Raw genomic sequence first — 18603 nt, forward strand, 5'->3', positions numbered from 1 at the left:
GTCGCTCCTGGCCCGGGGCTTCCCCCGCGGGAGCCAAGAGGCGCCCGCGCATCCCGCGGGGACCGACCTTCGGAGAGCTCCGGGGGCGCGGGGATGGGGATGCTCAGCCGCTTTCGGGATCAGCGACCCTTGTGGGGCGCGAAACTCGGGAAGCTAAGTTGGTGCGGGGTCATAGGCATCCGGCAGAGGCTTTCGAAGCACCACGGCTCTCCGCAAGGGCCAGTGGGGTTTCCGCATTAGTTTGGAAATCCAGCAGCTGCAGTACCTCTTAACAGCCAGAGAACCGAGACCAAATACCAAAATCAATGTGAAACAAAAATATGAATCCCCATGCTGCCTTCTGAAATAATTTTGATACCAGGTGCTCATTGTCTGGGGAAATGAATAAATACATTGGAACGCGTTTCATAAATTAACACCATCCATGTCAGAATTGCATTTGGTTGTAAAATAAAACTAAAAAATGAATAAAACAAATCTGCAAACAAAAAATTGCTGATTATATGAATACAGAGAAAAAAATATGGTATATGTAAATATATTATTTCTGACTATGTCTTCTTGTTTTATAGCGCAGTCCTGCTCCCTTGGAACACTCAGAAGCAACTGAAGAATGGTTATATTTCTTATATTTTTCCTAAAGCTTCCAAGTGAGGACAGCAGTGTTTAAGGATTAAATCTTGGTCAGTAAAGTATATGCTGTGATATGTCCACAGAATGTTTACAGCAGATAATCATCTGAGGAAAGGCAGCCAAAATGCTACCTTACATGTTTTTTGCATGGCTTTTTACTTTTCTTTAAATGCCTGCACCTTTTTCTTTTCTTTTTTTTTTTTTTTTCCCCTTGTAAGAAAGTGTGATTTTGCATTTGGCAAATTGCAAGAGCACAAGAAATTCCTGGGTAGAGCTATAACCATGCCAGCCTAAAGGAGATAAGGATAAACATATCTAATCACTATTATCACTAGCATCTACTTACTGTTGGGTTCTGTATGTCAATGAGAACAGCCACTGAGACAAAGTAGTGTGGAGGTCCAGAAGGAAGATGAGTCTGCTCTCCTTGAGTTCTCGCTGTACTTTCACCTGCAACTTCTCTCCATCATCACAGAGCCTCTAAGACAATAACTGGTGGATTCACTGAATCTACCATTTATACATATCCAGGAACCACTGCCACAAGAGCAGCCTTTTGGCTGGATCACCTCCATATCTGAGTAGAGACATACACATGAATATGACTCAACATCCAGCTAAGGTATCTTTCTCCTCATTTGAAAATCCATACTTAACCACAAGCCAACTGTAACTTCTTACACACATTGTATATGTGCACTGGCATATCACCAGCTGCCTTCACCACAAAATCATCTTCCTATTACAAACCTGTCTCCCCAGCATAAGCCCATTTCCAAATTTGCAGAACCTAAAGGTTCTTTGTGTTTGTGCAACACAGCTCCATAGCAAAGAGAAAGCCTAAATTAACCCCCATGGTAAAATGTACACATTCACAAGAGAATAATTTCTGTTAGGCTTAATGTTTTCCACAGCCACATTTACTACAACAGTAAGACTCAAAAAAAGGAAGACATAAGCAAAACAAGAAGAAGATCCTGAGGGGGTAACATTTTCCTGTCAGATTTACATGATTTCCTAGTATTATGTCCAGAATTTGAAGGACAGGTACTACTGAGAAGCTATAAACTTAGTTTAGTAAATTTGAAATAGATTTGAAAGCCCAAGAGTTAAGTATCTTCATCTGCATGTTTAAAACATGGGGTAATAGACACATTAGGGTAAACCCTTTGTCCATTAGTCAGCATCTTGGGATTGTTTAGTCTATACTTACCTTAAGAGGATTGCAATGTTTCTGCTGTAGTTGCAATTTTGCCTTCTATACAACTCCCACTGTGAGGAGTTTTAAGCATTGTTAGTTCTAAGACAAGTAAATAAGTTTCCCGTTGTCCTTTCTAGCATCTTCAATAAGGACCTAAAAAGGAGATGGAAAAGCATGTTTGCTTATATTGTAATTAAATGGAAGACATTAATTGCTAACTCCAACCAGAATGGAGAATGCAAAAGACTTCCGCAAGATTTAAGAATGGAAAGAAAGTATTTAAATGCAAACTGGAATGTCCCAATTGAAAAAGACCTTCTAAAAGGTCTTTCATAGCTGATAAGTACCAAGAACTCCACATTTCCATTGGATATTAAGTCAGATATGGCAGCAGTTTACAAAGCAACAGTATTCCCTGAACTGCCACTGAGATCCTGTACAACAAATGAGCTGGGGTCATTTTGTTACAAGTAGATAGCTTTTTCTAAAGGTGTATAATGACACTGCTTTTCCAGAGATTGCTTGTGAGATCAGAGGTGTCACAGAAAATTCACCACTGGAAAGAATTCAGACTGAAACAAAAAAATAAAGATCAGGGGACAAAAGGAAATTGCTAAAGAACTGAACATACATACTTCATTAAATTATAATGAAGATATTTGATTAAGATCATGCTTCAAAGACATGGAGCATCTTCACTCAAATATCTGAAGAGTGGCACCTAACAGATGGAGGAATTAAATGGGTGAGTTTGAGGATTACAGGTGACTAGGACATTGAAATAACTAAAAGAAATAACTAAAGAAACCATGTATCAGCAAATGCTTCCATGGGGTTTATTTTCAGATAAATTGTAGATTAGGCATAGTGGAAGCAGAATGACAGAAATCTTTAAGAAGTCATCACTAGATTGATCAGATCACTAAACAATAGACCTTAAAGAATAATTCTGCATTTAACAATTAATTGAGACAGTCCAGCTGATCTGACTTGAGTTTCTATGTTCATACAGTATTAAAATAGCTCACAGATACAGACATACATATATTTGAGCATTTCACACCTAAATGTGAGGAGATTTGGAAAAGCCTGACCTTCTCAAGACCCTCCCCAGGTTTCATTAACAGAGAAAACGCAGCTAGTGTTCCCTTTGCTGGTATGACTGTAAGGAGTAAGGAAAGTAATGTCCTGGGCCTCCCATGATGATGTTCTGCTGTCCAATGACAACAAAGCATTTTAGCGGATGGATCAAAGGACAGAGTAACCATGTAGTCATAAACTGGAGAGAACTGAGTATTTGGGATATTGACAGGAAAGAATAGTACTGAGGTCTGCTGAGAAGGAGCATTTTTTAGAGAGACAGGGTCATGGGAATCAGAGAGTCACAAGCAAAAGCAAGGCTCACAGGAAGATCATGGAGTGCACATCATAAATTTAAATCACTCTGTCTTAGAACTTAATGTTCATTGTCCACTAGAGTGGAACACGATGAGATTCCTTCTGTAACTCTACGTGAGCCAGTGTCACCAGGCAGGGCACATAACTCTGGAGCATCTTCAAAAAAAAAGTGTATTTTGCAGCACAACTCTCTACAGAAGAAAACTAATTCTGAGGCACTCTTAGATGCTTTTGAGAAGAGGTTCACATGAATGGCAATATTCATTCTTGGCCTCTGCATTAGGGCAGAGTATAGAAGACTGTAGAATCCCTCCTTTTTTTCTAATGCAGAGCTATTGCAGGGCAACAAAAAGGCAGCAATACTGCAGAACAATCTTCTTGGAAAGTCATATCCTGTTCTGGAGAACACCTGGGCAAGAATGGGGATGTGTTAACACTTGGCCAACGGTGTGGTCAGTACAGAGAGCGATGCTGCTGTAATATAATGCTACAGGGCTGCAGCAGATTCCGGCCCCAGAGCAGGGCAAGGAACATGGGAGAAACAGACATTCTTAGAGCCTTCCTAGGTCTGGTGCAAGGAGACACTTTGTATTTCTGGGGTTGTCTTAATTTGTTTCTATCTCTTGTTATCAGAGCTGGTAACTATATTAATAGGGGACAGAAGAAAACCTCAAAGAGGAAGTAATACTTGTACAGAGTCATGAACACTTTTTTTTCATCCCAATTTAATATTTAGGAAAAATTAGATGGAAAATGGAACAAAAAAATACTAGCACTCTAAAATGGCTAGACAAAAAAAAAGTAGCCTTACAATCCTCCCACCTGACATGTAGTCATACGAAAAATATAACTTCTTTTTAATATGTTTATTTTCAAAATCCTAATGTTTGATCTCTTTCAAGAACAGAGTCTCTAATCCAGTAAGAATTCTAGAACTTCTCTGTAGTAAGAGAGAATTGTAACAGGGCCAGACAATATATAATTAGTCTTATATTTAAATATTCAGCTCAGCAGTAACTACTACATCTACTCCAAATCTTACTGTTTTGTTATTATCTAAAAGTTTTTGCTTTATGCCATAAAAGTCTCCAAACAGACAATAAAAATTACTTCAGAATTTTAAAAAATGCAGTGAAGACAGGAAGACAAAATGTATGATCATTTTCTCATACACATAAAAACCAGTTACAATATGAAGGAACATTGTTTTTCAAACAATGGGAATGGGATGCGGAAAACCAATTTGAATGGGACAGGAAAACAGCTATGGAAAAGGTATCATTTACCACCTATCTTCCCCAAGACTAAAGAAATAATTACTCCAACACACTGATAGTTGTGTCAGATTTCAGAAAAGAGATATTACACAGGGAAAATATATATCCTTGTAGTCTGGCAAAGTATTTAGTATTGTACTAGTATTTAGTACATCTCAAGTTAAACCACTACTTCAGATTGAATGTGAACCCAAACCAAATGCAATGATAAATGTTGTATTCTCTTTCATGTGGCATCCAGATTTCACTGTGAATTGCAGGTGCAGATGTAACACATAAAAAATAGATGCCACATTGAGTCTCAACAGCAAAGATTCTAGATGAAAATCAGAAAGTAAAGAGAGGCCAAGCACGGATCTGATGCTTGCGCTGGCTGGAAATTCTCTAACAAATGGTTACATCCTCAACTTTTTTACAAACATTCAGGAAGGCTACTCAAGTCTGAAACACTGACACAGTCTTTCCTGTGACAGACAAGTTACTCTCTCACATCAGCTTCTTGTGTTTGCAGAGCACCCAGCCAGCCTCACAGAGCCCGGCTGTGCCGGGATTCCCTGCCTGCTAGAGTAATATATCTTGCAGCAATTGTCATTTAGAAAGAGCATATGATTTCTCAGATGGGTCTAAATGTTCACAACAATTCAGAGAAGACACTTAACCTGTTTTCTTCCAAGATTATTGAATGATGTTTTTTATAAGGAAAATGTCTTATACGTGAAACTGATTTTTCTGGAGTGGAAACCATTGCCTAAGTTAGTGAAATTCACACAGGAGAATCTACCTTAAGTGACTGGAGTAAAACAGAGAAATTGAATTTCACCCAGGATAGGTGATGCAGTGGTGCAGCAAAGGCCAACAGTTTTAATTACTGCTTTTTACAAAAGGACCAAATAAGGGAAGAAATATTTAATCAATATAACATCTATTCTCATAAACTTCATGGTTTCAAAATTAGGTTGTGGTTTGTCCTTACATGTAGATATATTTGTGAAAGTCCTGCAGAGAGGAAGAACAAAGTTCCCCATAATTCCATGCTTGGCTAGACTGAACAATCGGTATTAATATTTCCTTTAATGAGGTTGCTTGTAAATGTTTTCATTTTTGGTCAAGGTCTACTGGGAAAGAATATTCCTCCATCCAAAAAGGAGGATGTAAACATTTCTTGATGTCTCCTGGTCAGCTGTTCAAGGTTGGCTACACCAAAGATTTTTGCCTTCAGGAATCCAGTCAGAACACTCCAAAGCTTCCTATAAGTTACTGAAATTTATCTGTGAGCTTAAGATAATTTTCTGAGGTGGAGTGGGGGGGTGGATGTGTGTGCTTGAAGGAAAACTTGTCTGAGAATGGCTGAATCATAACCTTAGACTCCAAGAACATTATCAACGGGCAAAATTTTGGAGTGACCATTCTGCCAATCACTTCACACAAAACGGTAGTAAAAACTGTTGGGTATAAATTCAGTAGTTTCATAGTTTCTTTTTTAAATTTACTTTTGCTCTTTTTTTTTTTTTCTTCATAGGTTTTCCAGTGTCTTGAATTGAAATTTTAGCTATGAGGTGCTATAAGTATAATAACTTATTCTTAGATTAGACATGTGTGAATTCAAGAACTGACTGTACATTTTCAACCTGAAGACCTAATTTGCTTGGGAGCAAGTTATGTTTAAAATGTTGGACATAGCACATGCAGATGGCTGTAACATGCCAAATATTTCAATGCCGAAAGATTTTTTTGCTCCTTTTTTAAACTCTGTAAAGACTGTGAACTTTAGCCTGACTTGAAACAGTCCAGATTCAAAAAGACCCATGAGTAATTCCATGAATTATAGCTATTTATTCTTTCTGACCCAAGGACTTATATTGCTGTTCACTTCACTTGGAATCTGCAGACTAACACAGGCAATGACCCACTCACTTCTTCCCAAACAGAATTTAGTGTTTTAGACTAGGATGTGACACTATAGTTTTGCCACAGAGCAACAATAAAACACGGGGATCTGCACTAAAGTCACTCAGCACAGAAACAATTACATTGCCTCTGGTAAAAAAAAATAGGCATGATTTGCAAACCCTGGAATTGGTGCAATAACTTATTCACTGGAGAAGTGACAGGATGAGAGCACGAAAAGTTTTTTCTACAAGAGGTTGCTGGAAACAAACTTCTTGTGTAGTCTACACTCCCAGCTGAGAGAGGGACAGAGGGTGCTCCCTGAGGCCAATTAGCAAGGGCTGGATTGTGTCCAAACTACTAACCCCAAACCTCACTGGAGTGTCCACCCTGCAAAGCATTTAGCCCTCAACCTCTGCTGGGCTACTGTAGCCCTACGACATGTCTTTTTTCATTCTTCTCCCTCTTTCCTACTCATGTTCAGTGTGTCTGAAATAAAATGAACCATTACAGAGACCAGCAGTGTTAAAGCACAAAACTAGGGGCATGCGCATACCAAAGCCAGCAACATGAGGGAATGCGAGGTATTTGAAGTTGCAAACCCTTTGAGCTAGCTCTGGAGGATGAGAAAGAGCAAGAACCAAGTCTGGTCATGACTTGTGTTTGCCTTTTGAGCGTGGTCCTTGGAGCAAACTGTTGCCAGGCCACCCTGTGTTTTGTCTTGCAAAGAGCCTTTTGGAGCGGGCAGGAGATCAGCTAGCACTTGGGCAGCTTGGATATTCAGGAGTTCATTGCATGAGTGTAGCTATGATATTATGAAAATCCTTTGCTGGGATTTTTCCTCTCCTGAGAAGCTGAGGAGCCTCAGGAAAGAAATGTAAACAATTACTATCTGCTGCTGTGGAATGCAACAGGTGCATCTGTGATTGGTCCATGTGGATTGTTTTCCATTGATGACCAATCACAGCCACCTGTGCCAAGGCTGTGAAGAGTCACAGGATTTTTGTTATTCTAGTCTATTCTGTTCTTGTTGTAGCCTTCTGATCTCTCTGTTCTTTTAGTATAGTCTTAATATAGCATTTTAATATAATATCTAACATAATAAATCAACCATCTGAAATAGAGTCAAGCCTCGTGTCTCCACACACGGAGAAGAGTCATCAACACATGAGGGAGATCCTTGGCCATCTGTCATTTAGGAACACAGAGGTACCTGTGTACCTGCAGCCAGAAGCAGGTTTCTAAGCTTGCCAAGGGGGAGAGATAGCAAGACTGTAACAGCTTAAAAAGCCACACTAGCAAATGAAAGGTTACCAAAGCCTTTTCAGATAATTACTGGCTCTTGCTCTGCAGTCACTACTGGACCTCCAACCAGATGACCTCACCTGTCCTGTCTTCTCTCCCTTGAGCTCTCTGAACACACTGTTAACATCCTCCTCCCTTACCTTTTCCCCACAAGGGTCTTTAACACTGTACTGGTTATCCGTATCTTAGTTTCCCCCTTTCTCTTTTTTTCAGAAGAGTGTTTTTATTAACCTTATGGAATCTTAGGGCTGACCCTCTTTATGGCTCATTGACCAGTTCTCATTCCTTGAGTTCTTTCTCAGAGAAACCCATGTCTATTTCCCTTTAATTGTAAATCTTTTATGATTCCTTCAAACTTCATGCATGAAAAACATTTGAATATTTTCCAGCAGCACAGATCTTTCAAAGTTACTCAGTTGCACAGTTCTGCCAGCATGGGTTATACTTATTTACAAGTAAGGCCACTAAACTTGAGGAAATAACTTAGGAAAGAAAAGGTATTATCCAAAACAAAAGTATGTCTGGTCCTTAATTCTCTATTTTTCCTTAGAATATATAATAATTGTTATTTATTGATTTTATGCATTTAATGCATTTGTCCCTTAAAATGCCCATCCTATCCAGCAACACATCCATCTTTAGAACCATTAAATAAAATACAAAATTGTCGTTTAGACACCCCTATTCAATCTGTCACAGCTTGCATAATCTGAAAAAATTGTAGATTAAATTGTTGAAACAAATAATTGGGGGGGAAAAAGTACTATATTGGACAGAAGTTTTAAGAAAATTATTGATTTTTTGGTGGATATTAACCTTTCTTTCATCTGAGGAGGAAGAATAACTTCTGAAGAATGAGCCACAGCATTTTAACAAACAAGAGCATTGTGCTCTTTCTGCAGGAAATCTGCTGTTCTTTGCTTCTTCCATTTAGTAAATAAAATTCAGTTATTTAAGTAGTCAGAACATGACTTTGTCTTATCCAAAATATTTTTTTTCCTGTGGCTTATTCACTGCAACAGTGCTAAAACATAAAGCAATTTTCACCAAGCAATCACGGTACAATATTCTCAAAAATCATGATGTAATAGTTTCAAGAGCACTTTCCATTTGTCAGATTTCCACTCTTCCAAATTTCAAAACATTTTCTGATGATTTAAGAAACATTCATTGTCATTCCACTTTCCAAAGAGAAAAATTCAGGTATCAAAGAAATACAGTTTGTCCACCTGGCAAATCAGAAGACACATGGGAAACTCAGTGGAGATTTCCTAGCAATCAGAAGCAGCTTTCTAAAGTGGAGCAGATCATGTTTCTACTCAAGAAAATCCAATTTCAGCTAATTATCCTCTCTATGGATATGCAGAGTGTGAAGTTGTGTAGTTATTCCTAAAGCTCACAAGCCTCAGAAAAAGCTCACCAACTTGAGATCATCTGTGGGCTACCACATGAAAAAAAATAATGAAAAAACCATCCCAAAGAAAAATTAGGAGTAAAGTTTTTTACGGTGAATATGTAACAAAGGATTCTATTGCTGGCTGCCAAATTCAGCCCCATTGGGGAGGATATGACTGACGAATTATGGCTTAGTAAGCAGGGAATGATACAAACACTTATGCAACAATTTTCATTCTGTGTGGTGGAAGAATTATCTGCAAGCTGTTTCTATTCTCTGTGAATTGTGCCATTACTTTGAAAACAGGATGTATGCTTCAGAGTAAAGTAAAACAAACAAACAAACAAAAAAAAACCAACAGCATAAAGCCACCCCTGACAGTGCAGTATTTTTCAAAAAACCCTCTTATTCAAGGATAGCAAAATACAAAGGTAGGATAATTAGAGAGGAAATTCTGTTTAGTATGATCTTTGTCTGAAGAAAACCTTACATTTGAAGTTTCCAGAGCATCACGTCCATTTTGCTTGGCAAACTATGACCAAAGCTAAATTAATTTTCTTGCTTGCTGATGCTTCTTTCCAGATATTCATCAGCATGCCCTGCATGTTTCATGCATCTAAGTGTTCTCCAAAACTTGGGAACATTTCTGCCTGAGTATTTGCAACCTTGAGGCTTATATTCAAATGCATATAAGCTATATGTACAGAAGAATTTACAAGTACATTATCCTTATTATTTCACTAATGGTAATAATTTTTCTACTTTCTAAGATTTCTGAACATTCTCTACAGTGTATTATGGTTTTCAGACTGACTTAAACAGAAATCCCCCCCAGACTGCTCAGCCTTGCCCGAGGTCAGGACATTGGTCATTTCCAAATAGTCTATCTTCTCTGAACATGCTTTTCCCCTCTTGGTACCAGACATAAATATTTGTTCATGTGCTGCTTCAGCAGAGTAACAGCTCAGTTACTGTCCCAGTATCTGAACCAGCTGCTCTCAGCTGCTCCTGCTGTGGCAGAGCCAGACCCAGGACTAAAAGGAAGCCTGTTGGACTCAGTAATCTCACTCCATACTTTCAGGGTGTCTTTTTTTTTCAATCAAGAAGGAACAACCAGGGAGAAGAAAATGTGGATTTCAGAAAGGAGTCAAATGAGAGAAGGATGGTGGGAAAGCAAAAGAGAATGGGAGTCTTTTAAGACAGAGGATACAAATATTAGGCCTGTCACAACCAGCATTTGCTTGTGCAAATTGCCCCGATGACTTCAAGAAGGGGGCTGGTAACGAAGAAGAGCACAGCTTGGGCTATCCAGTCCTGCAGGCAAAGAAGCAAGAGGTGGACTGCTGCCTCACCATGTGTACACTCCCAGCCATACCAGATGAAAGCCAGGGTTTGCTGATCCTGCTGGTCTTGGCACCCTGCAGGAAAAAGGGATCTCCTCTTTGATCAAAGATCTCTCTTACCTCCAGCAGTGCTTAGCTAAGACAAGTGAATTCTCTAAATGAGCATCTGCTGGTTTTAAATAAAAGAGAAATGCTGCCACTCAGTAATAAGGAAGGATGCTTGAAGAGATGAAAGGAATAAGCAGGCCTGTCTTGCTCAGCACAAGAAGGGCACTGGTGCAAGGAGCAAAATCTGAGTGAGGTTAGTTCCAACCAAAAAGAGAACAGCACACAAGAGATGCTAAGAGGATTAAACACTGTGTTCAGAAGTTATCCCTTGGTGAGCTTGACTTCTACTTCCTATGTCTAGCAGTTTATTTCTGTCTTCAGATTCTATTCAGTGAGGGTTAAAGACTTGGTGTTGCAGGCTTTCACTTTAGGACAGCTGGTAAATTGCAGCTATAGCAAAGCAGAAGCTGGGGGCTCCAGCAGCTTTTTCCCTGACAGAGATCTCTTACCTGTAAAGCCAACCAGTAAAGATTCAAGCATATGCTATTCAACACAAGTGGGATACAGCACAAGACACTTTTATTACTGCATACTTTGCAGCCTCTAAAAGGTGACTTTTCAAAGTTGGCATCAGGATTGCTTGTGAATAGACAAGAATCTACAGTATCACAGGGGAAGTGAAAATTCACCACAAAGGATGCACTGTGCAGCCAATGCCTGGGCGAGACTGAGTGGAAATCTCATGATGGTCTTCAACATTCTCATGAGGGAAAGCGGAGGGGCAGGGACCAATCTCTTCACTCTGCAGCACCCAAGGAAACAGGATGAAGCTGAGTCAGGAAAGGTTTAGGTTACATATCAGGAAAAACTTTTTCACCCAAGGGGTGTTTGGGCACTGGAAAAGGCTCCCCAAGGAAGTGGTCACAGCACCAGTCTGACACAGTCCAAGAAGCATTTGAGCAACACTCTTAGGAACATGATGTGATTATTGGGATTTCCTGTACAGGGCCAGGAGTTGAACTTGATGATCCTGATGGGTCCCTTTCAACTCAGCATGTTCTATGACTCTATGCCAAAGGATGTAAACCTCTGTTGTGCAGTTCCACAGCGATATTTCAAAATAGAAACAGGCAAACTGAACCCCCTGCCATGAAGACTGAGTCCAGTAGCTGTGTCTGCCAGCATGTCAAGGCTTACACTTTGAAAGTCAGACAAACCACAGCCTACCGCCCAGCGTTTTGGGGCGCTCTGCTGCAGGCTCCTTCTCAAAGGAAACTGTTCTCCCAACCTCCTGCGGTCGGAGACGGTGTTCACAGTCACTCATTATTAACCATTTCACAGATTTTCGAGGCTATGGCGGGTGGCAGCTCGCACAGGCTGTGCTGGGAGGACAGCCACAGGACCCCACGCTGGCACACGGTACTCCCAGCACAATGCTGCCCTCGGGTTTGTTTTTTTCTCACCGTGCTCGGGTGCAGAACAGTAAGACCAGCACCCTCCGCTGGCCCCTGCCATGAAGGCACCCGCAGGGAAGGGGCTGATCGGAGCTGCTGCTAGACCTGCTGTGTTAAATCTAGAGAAACACATGTTTTTACTAGACTTATTAATAGGTCATGCCCTCTGTAAGCGGCCCCCAGCTGCCTCCAGTCACTAACACACACGCGATGTAAAAGCAAGGTCAGGGACTGTAAGCCTTATGCAAAGAAAGAGCACTTAATTTTAGTGTTAATTACAATATATATGAAAATATGTTTCCCCAAATAGACTAATCTTAATTAGAACTTTAGTTAAAGTAAGTAAGTATCACTCTTATTTTGGAGCTTGTAATTAAAAGTTAAATTATTTAAATTTTATTTGTTTTATTTAATGATTTAAATTATTATAAATTATTGCCATATATTTTCCTTCCAAGATTTCTGGACTTTGGATATGTGCAAAATTCAATCAAAAAAAATAAAGGCACAACCTATGCCAGCGTACCTGAGGAAGAACTGGTGTCTGTGTGCATGGCAGCTTGCAAAATTGTCCTTCAGAAGTAGTGACTGATTAAGCTAATACAACATATTTTAACTTGTTTTCTTTTTCTTTGAAGATCACCTGTGTAATCACATTAATGATTTAAAAACTTTTATTCTGTGTAGTTACAGAAACTCTTTACTTATATCAAGGTGTCCAATATTAAAACCATAAAGGTCCATGTTGAAAATAATGGTCTACCTAAATCAGTTCATAATCTGGTGACATAATTATTTGAGGGGGTGGGAGGGATATTTTCTTTCTGTTTAGCATATGTGCATTCATGCAGAGTAGCAGTAGTTCCAAGAGCTGGCTGATATGGATATTTGATTTTGATTACTCTTACAAATTGTACAACCAAAATCACCAATTCACTAGACTGAAACTGGGAAAGGTCATTAATATTTCCTTACTGTAACTAATGGATGTGGATATTCGTATGGAATTTAAATGGATAGACAGCATTTGAAATACCCTCTCCAAGTTCATGTGAGTAGCTAGATACTGAATACATCTGCAGTGACTGGAGTAATTCTTAGCACAAGTTCCTGGACACCCTAACCGTGTGTAAGAATTCTCATGGGATTAGATCTTCATCCAGTATATCATAGAAACATGAGTGAGATGAGTATATAAAGAGACTTCAACAAAGAAAGGAGTCATATTTTCCAAGACAGAAATATGTCCCTGAATGGGGGGATCAAATCAACATTAAGTGTCCCTGCCCAAAAAGACAAGTGGTGGCACTGTTAGTAAAGCTACTTACTCCAATTCTGGTAATGTTTAAGCTTCTTTTTAACAATTTGTCAGCGGGTTCCTAGGAGTTAAAAAATGCACTGATCTAATATTAGCAAGGCAAGTTTTTAAAAAAACCTCATAAAATTGCTTAAACATGAAAAATGTTTAAAATTAGGTTGGTGGTAATAAAAGCAAAGAATATATAACGAAAGCTAACACACTCAGATTGCTAAGTTTATATCAGTGAAATCTCCCTGAAAGTGTAGAATTTGTTACTACTGAGCATTCAGGATTTTCAATTACTTTGCATATATGGCTATCTATCTCAAAATTTCATAGAAACATTTATATGTCCTCAATAATCTCAGGTTTTATGGTGAATTTAAAATGGCTGATATTTTTCCATGTTCTCTGTCTTGAAGGAGGAAGCACATTCTGTTTTTTTTTCCAAAATATATATCATGTTTTCTACCATTAAATTAATTTTTGATATAATGCTACAAGGCTTTTATAAAGAGGATGCAGTGTACAAACTAGCTTCATGTTTTCATTTTGTTTTAAATAGATATCACTTTCTTTTTACAAAGGTCTGTAAGCTTAATAAATAAAAGCAATTTAGATTTATTCTGTCTTCTGAAAATACTTGGAAGACTGAATTTTTCTTGTGTTACTCACTTATAGAGCTCTATGGAGGAAACCAACCATGCATCCTCCCTTCTGACTACCAAATCATACGCTTTTTTAATGCAAATTCTCTGACATTACTATTTTGCTACCTCTACTTAAAAATTATTGATAAACATAATAAAATAGATAGGTCGTTAGAACAGATTTGATAAGATTGCAACCAGATTATTACCAAGGCTGCCTGCTGATAGACAGAGGCTTGATTAGCCTACCTTTGAAGATGCAGGCCTGGAAATGAATTAACCTACCTTTCTTTCTCTCCTTTCTTTCTTTCTCTTTTTCTTTCTCTCCTTCATGTCTTAAAAAATTTTTTAGCACAGGACAACAGGACACACAGTGATGTAAAATAAATGGCCACGTGCCATATACCTTGAAGGACTACAATTTTCTACCTGTGGTTCTCAAACCCCCAATACTTTGCAGGATATATGCTGGGACAAGCAATCACAAGAAGAACTGCCAATTTCTTAAAGTCACTTTTTATTTTAGCTGATTTCATTGATGCTTTTGGCTGAGGCCTCTTTAGTACATGTCTTGCATTTAAACCTATAAATTAGTTTATGCAAATCTGAAAACATTTCATACCAGCTAATAAGACTGAAATTCAGCTGCTCAGTTTCTTTCATTAAGGTAGATTGAAATTCTGTATATTTTTCTATTCATTAATCACATGGCTGTTACCACCTTTCCTTAGCTGAGATTAAGATAGTCATTACTTCTTAAAAAAATATGGGGCAACAAAATGTGAAAAATAGCCCAAAATCCAGCAGTTTATGATGAAACATTCTCTGCAATGACACAGTTAAGATGAAGCAAATACAGCTGCACGCAGGAACACACCTCTTAAAACATTTTAACAGCAAACACGATTGAAGTCATTTTACTGCAAAGTTGTCCATTCTATAAAAGGATTGGAAATCTCCCATTGGGCTATACTGTATTTTACTCAAAAATAAACTACAGTCAGCACAGCTGGAGATGATAGAAGTATGTCCAGGCTAAATACTTACTCCCTACTCTCCAACCCAGCTGTTAAATCTTTCTATTCCTTTTCCTTTCACAGCATGTACCACTGGATAGTTTCTAACCTCTCCTCTCTGCAGAATTCCTCAGCTCTCCCTGTACTTAAAAAGAGCAGATATGATTTGATGCAAACCCTCATTTTACCAAACCTCAGCTCACATATATGTTAAACTTTACAACCAACCATATCATATTTTAACAACTCTGGTTCCTCCTAAAACATTTGTTGCATTACCATTTTGTCCTCCTAAGTAAGGACCGTGCAGGAAAAATTTTCATTAAGGTAAAACTACAAAGCACTTGCAATGGTGTCCAAAAACTCACAGCAACAACCTTAATTCCATCATGTCCTCATATTTAAATAGTTAATATCTTGTTACTTAATGCTAAGACATTATAAATTATTACCCAATTATAATTTAAATTATATTTAGCAATATATCAAGGATAATATTAATATAGCTATATAATGTGTTTTTCTTTTATAATTATGATTTATTATAAATTTATTGTCAAATATTATTATTAAGAAATTATAATTGTAGTTGTGCTGGTTTTGGCTGGGATGGAGTAAATTTTCTTCTCAGGTGATAGAGTGCTGTGTTTTGGATTTAGTACAATAATGCTGATGAGTTGTTTGCTGGGGTTAAGCCACAATAGTGGCTAAGATGCTTATTTAATATAGTAAACTTACATAGACACAGTTTTATGAAAAGAAATTAAAAAGACAGAGTTTTTTGCTATCCACATGATGGTATCATCAAACAACTTGGTTATGAGAATTTTACAAAAAACCCCAAGGGTTACAAAATGTCACCTACTGTCTCCAAGCAGATTTTCTCTTTAATGTTGTTCCTGTAAAAATATCTGCAACTCTGTTTCTTCAAACGTTCTTCTTTCTCCTTTTATTTTTTTTCCCTGTTATTTTATCTTTTTTTATACTTTTACTGCAATTTTTTCAGCTGGGCCATTTGAAGTCTAACACACTTAATATTCAGCATGATAAAGCAAACATAAATAGCTGGCATGATTATTGCACTCATGAAAAGATCATGTTTTATTTTACTGTGTTTGAAACAAAAGCAGTTCCGTTTATGGACATACAATACAACCTTGGCACTTTTCTCCCAGTAAAACCAACGTTTTGTTAAGCCAGCTACTATTATTTTTCACATAAATGTATTTTAATGATACTAAGGAGGAGGAGATAAAGCTCAATCGATTTCTGCCACTAAGGCACAGTTCACAAGCAAGTAAAACCCTGCAGAATAAATCAGGACAATGCTGGTTACTGCTTTGCAACAGGAGTAAATACGGAAAAGCTGCTGCTCGGGACAGGAAACCGCCTGGCTAAATGCAGCTGGCTGGGGGACATGAAGCTGTGTAACAAGCTCTGCTCCTCTTCCAGGGGAGCTTTATGGAGAAAACAGGCTGGCACTGCGGAAAAGCAGATGCCCTCAGCACACACTGAGCTGGAGGGGAAAGCCAGCAGCTGCAATCTCTGCGTCCATCTCAGGTGAACAGAAGAAAAATAAGCAGAAGGAAAAAGAGAAAGAAGAAAAAAAACAAAAAACTGGCTAAACAAAAACCCAAACCAAACAGCCCCACCCTACCAAAAGCCGGAATTCAAGCCCATCACCAAGCAGCAGATGAGGCCGCTCCCGTCCCTCCTTTCCACGAGGGGTCGCGGTGGCGCTGGCGGGCCAGGAGGGCCCGGGCGGCGGTGACTGCGCCCGCCCCGCTGTGAGGGAAGGGGCGCGCAGGATCCGCTTCCCGCGTTCCTTTTCCTGCCCCTGGGGCAGGCACTGCCCTCCTGCCGCCACCTCTGCCCCTGTCCCCGCGGCCCCGGGCCACACGGAGCGGCTCCCAGAGTGGGGGGCTCTGAGCCAGCCCTCCCTGTCCCTTCCAGTTGGCAGACGGGGACAGGGGACGGTGGCCTGAGGCGAGAGACGCCTCCGTAGTGTCCTCTCCGCTGAGAGGTCCCTCGGAGGGTGGGGACGCAGCACGATCCGGGGCAGCAGATGGCAGCCAGCTGGCAGATCAGGTGCCAGCTCTGTCTCGTTCCTCTGATCGGAGCTGGAGGTGCTACCGGAGTGCTGTGCCCTCAGGTGTGCACTGACAGCTTGGACAAGTCCCCTGCCAGCGGGAAGGTCCCAGCACAAACACACGAGGGTGAACACGGGATACGGCATCCGTGTGTGAGGCAAGGAAGGGCACTGTTGGCTCAATCTGACTTGTCAAAAGTTGAATGCAAATTTGCTTACAAAAGGCTTGTTTACAACGTGGTTTTAGCCCAGGAAATACAAATGTATCTCAGGTCTTTCCAGATGTGCTGAAGTACAGATTCACTAATGATCAAAGAAAACTCACCTCGTAGGAATGCATCTCTGAGCTGTGATCTTGACAGGTATCTCAGGAATTCTGTTTCTCTGCTCAGTTACATCACCTTGCAGTGGCAGACAAGATCCTTTGCTTCCAGCTACAGTAGCTATCCCTCTCACCCTGTTTTTATATCCCAGAAAGGCTAGACTGGAGTCCTTAAGCAAAAAACCATCTTCATCAAAGCTCCAAGGACAGCCCTGTAGCTGACAAGTTTCTGCAGTGGTCACATTCAGAGCACAGCTGTGGCCACGTAGTTTCAGAAACTGAAAGAGCACCAAGCTGCTCAGGCCTGTCTGTGAGCACACCTCCCAACATAACCATCTTCATCTTCCTCCAACATACCCTCGGTGTCAGCACTAACAGACACAGATTTAGGACACTGGAGTTAAAAACCCTCTTGAGACATTAACCTGAGAAAGCTTAAGCAAGATTCTTGACTTTTGGTTCCACAGCTGAATTCTCAGCTGCTTGAATGAGCAGATAATCAGAGCTGAATCAGGTGATTTCTAACATGGACGGGTTTGTTAGCTGTGAGCCAGAGGCTTCATATTGTGTAAGTATCAGAAGCCAAGGGAAGAAAATTAATTAACCCACTTTCCTGGATGTGGCTAAAATAATCCCTTTGCAAATGGACTTTTGTTATTTACCTGTCAAAATTATTGTGAACAGAAGACATGTTCCCTGTTAGGAAATGTCACAGGTAGTATGAAATGCCCAGACACTTGGCCAAGTAACCTTTAGCACTCAAATCAACCTTCCTCTGTTATCAGTAGACATCTAATCCACTTTTTTTTTTCAGCCAGCTCATACACAGCTGACGGATCTATGTAAGGGAATCCCCACTGAAGGGAAATGCCCAACTGCTTTAGTTCCCTTTTGATGGGTTTTTTCAGTGGAGGCTGGGGATGGGTGCGTAGAAGTAAGTACAGTGTAAACTGTGAGTCAAAGAAAGCAGAGAAGGCTAGCAAGGGAGAGGACATATTCTGCTTGAGGTAGCAAGGATTCCAAGCGTCTTTCTGGGTTATGGAGATGTCCGGGAAACTGAAAGCTGCAAAGAATGATTTAAACAGTGAAAAGGAATAAATAATTTTTGATCCTTTTTAATCTTAGATCTCAGTTTGCTGAGTCTTGCTTTAAATCCCAAGGAACATGCAACACAGACAGAAATTTCAGCATATCCAGGACTTTCTTACCATTCTAGAATCCAAACTACAACTCCAGGCTTCACACTGTTCCTTTTGCATATTGCACAATGGAGAAGTCTGCAGG

The sequence above is a fragment of the Onychostruthus taczanowskii genome, unplaced genomic scaffold (assembly GCF_017590055.1).
Source record: "Onychostruthus taczanowskii isolate IOZ18803 unplaced genomic scaffold, ASM1759005v1 scaffold104, whole genome shotgun sequence".
Taxonomy (NCBI): domain Eukaryota; kingdom Metazoa; phylum Chordata; class Aves; order Passeriformes; family Passeridae; genus Onychostruthus; species Onychostruthus taczanowskii.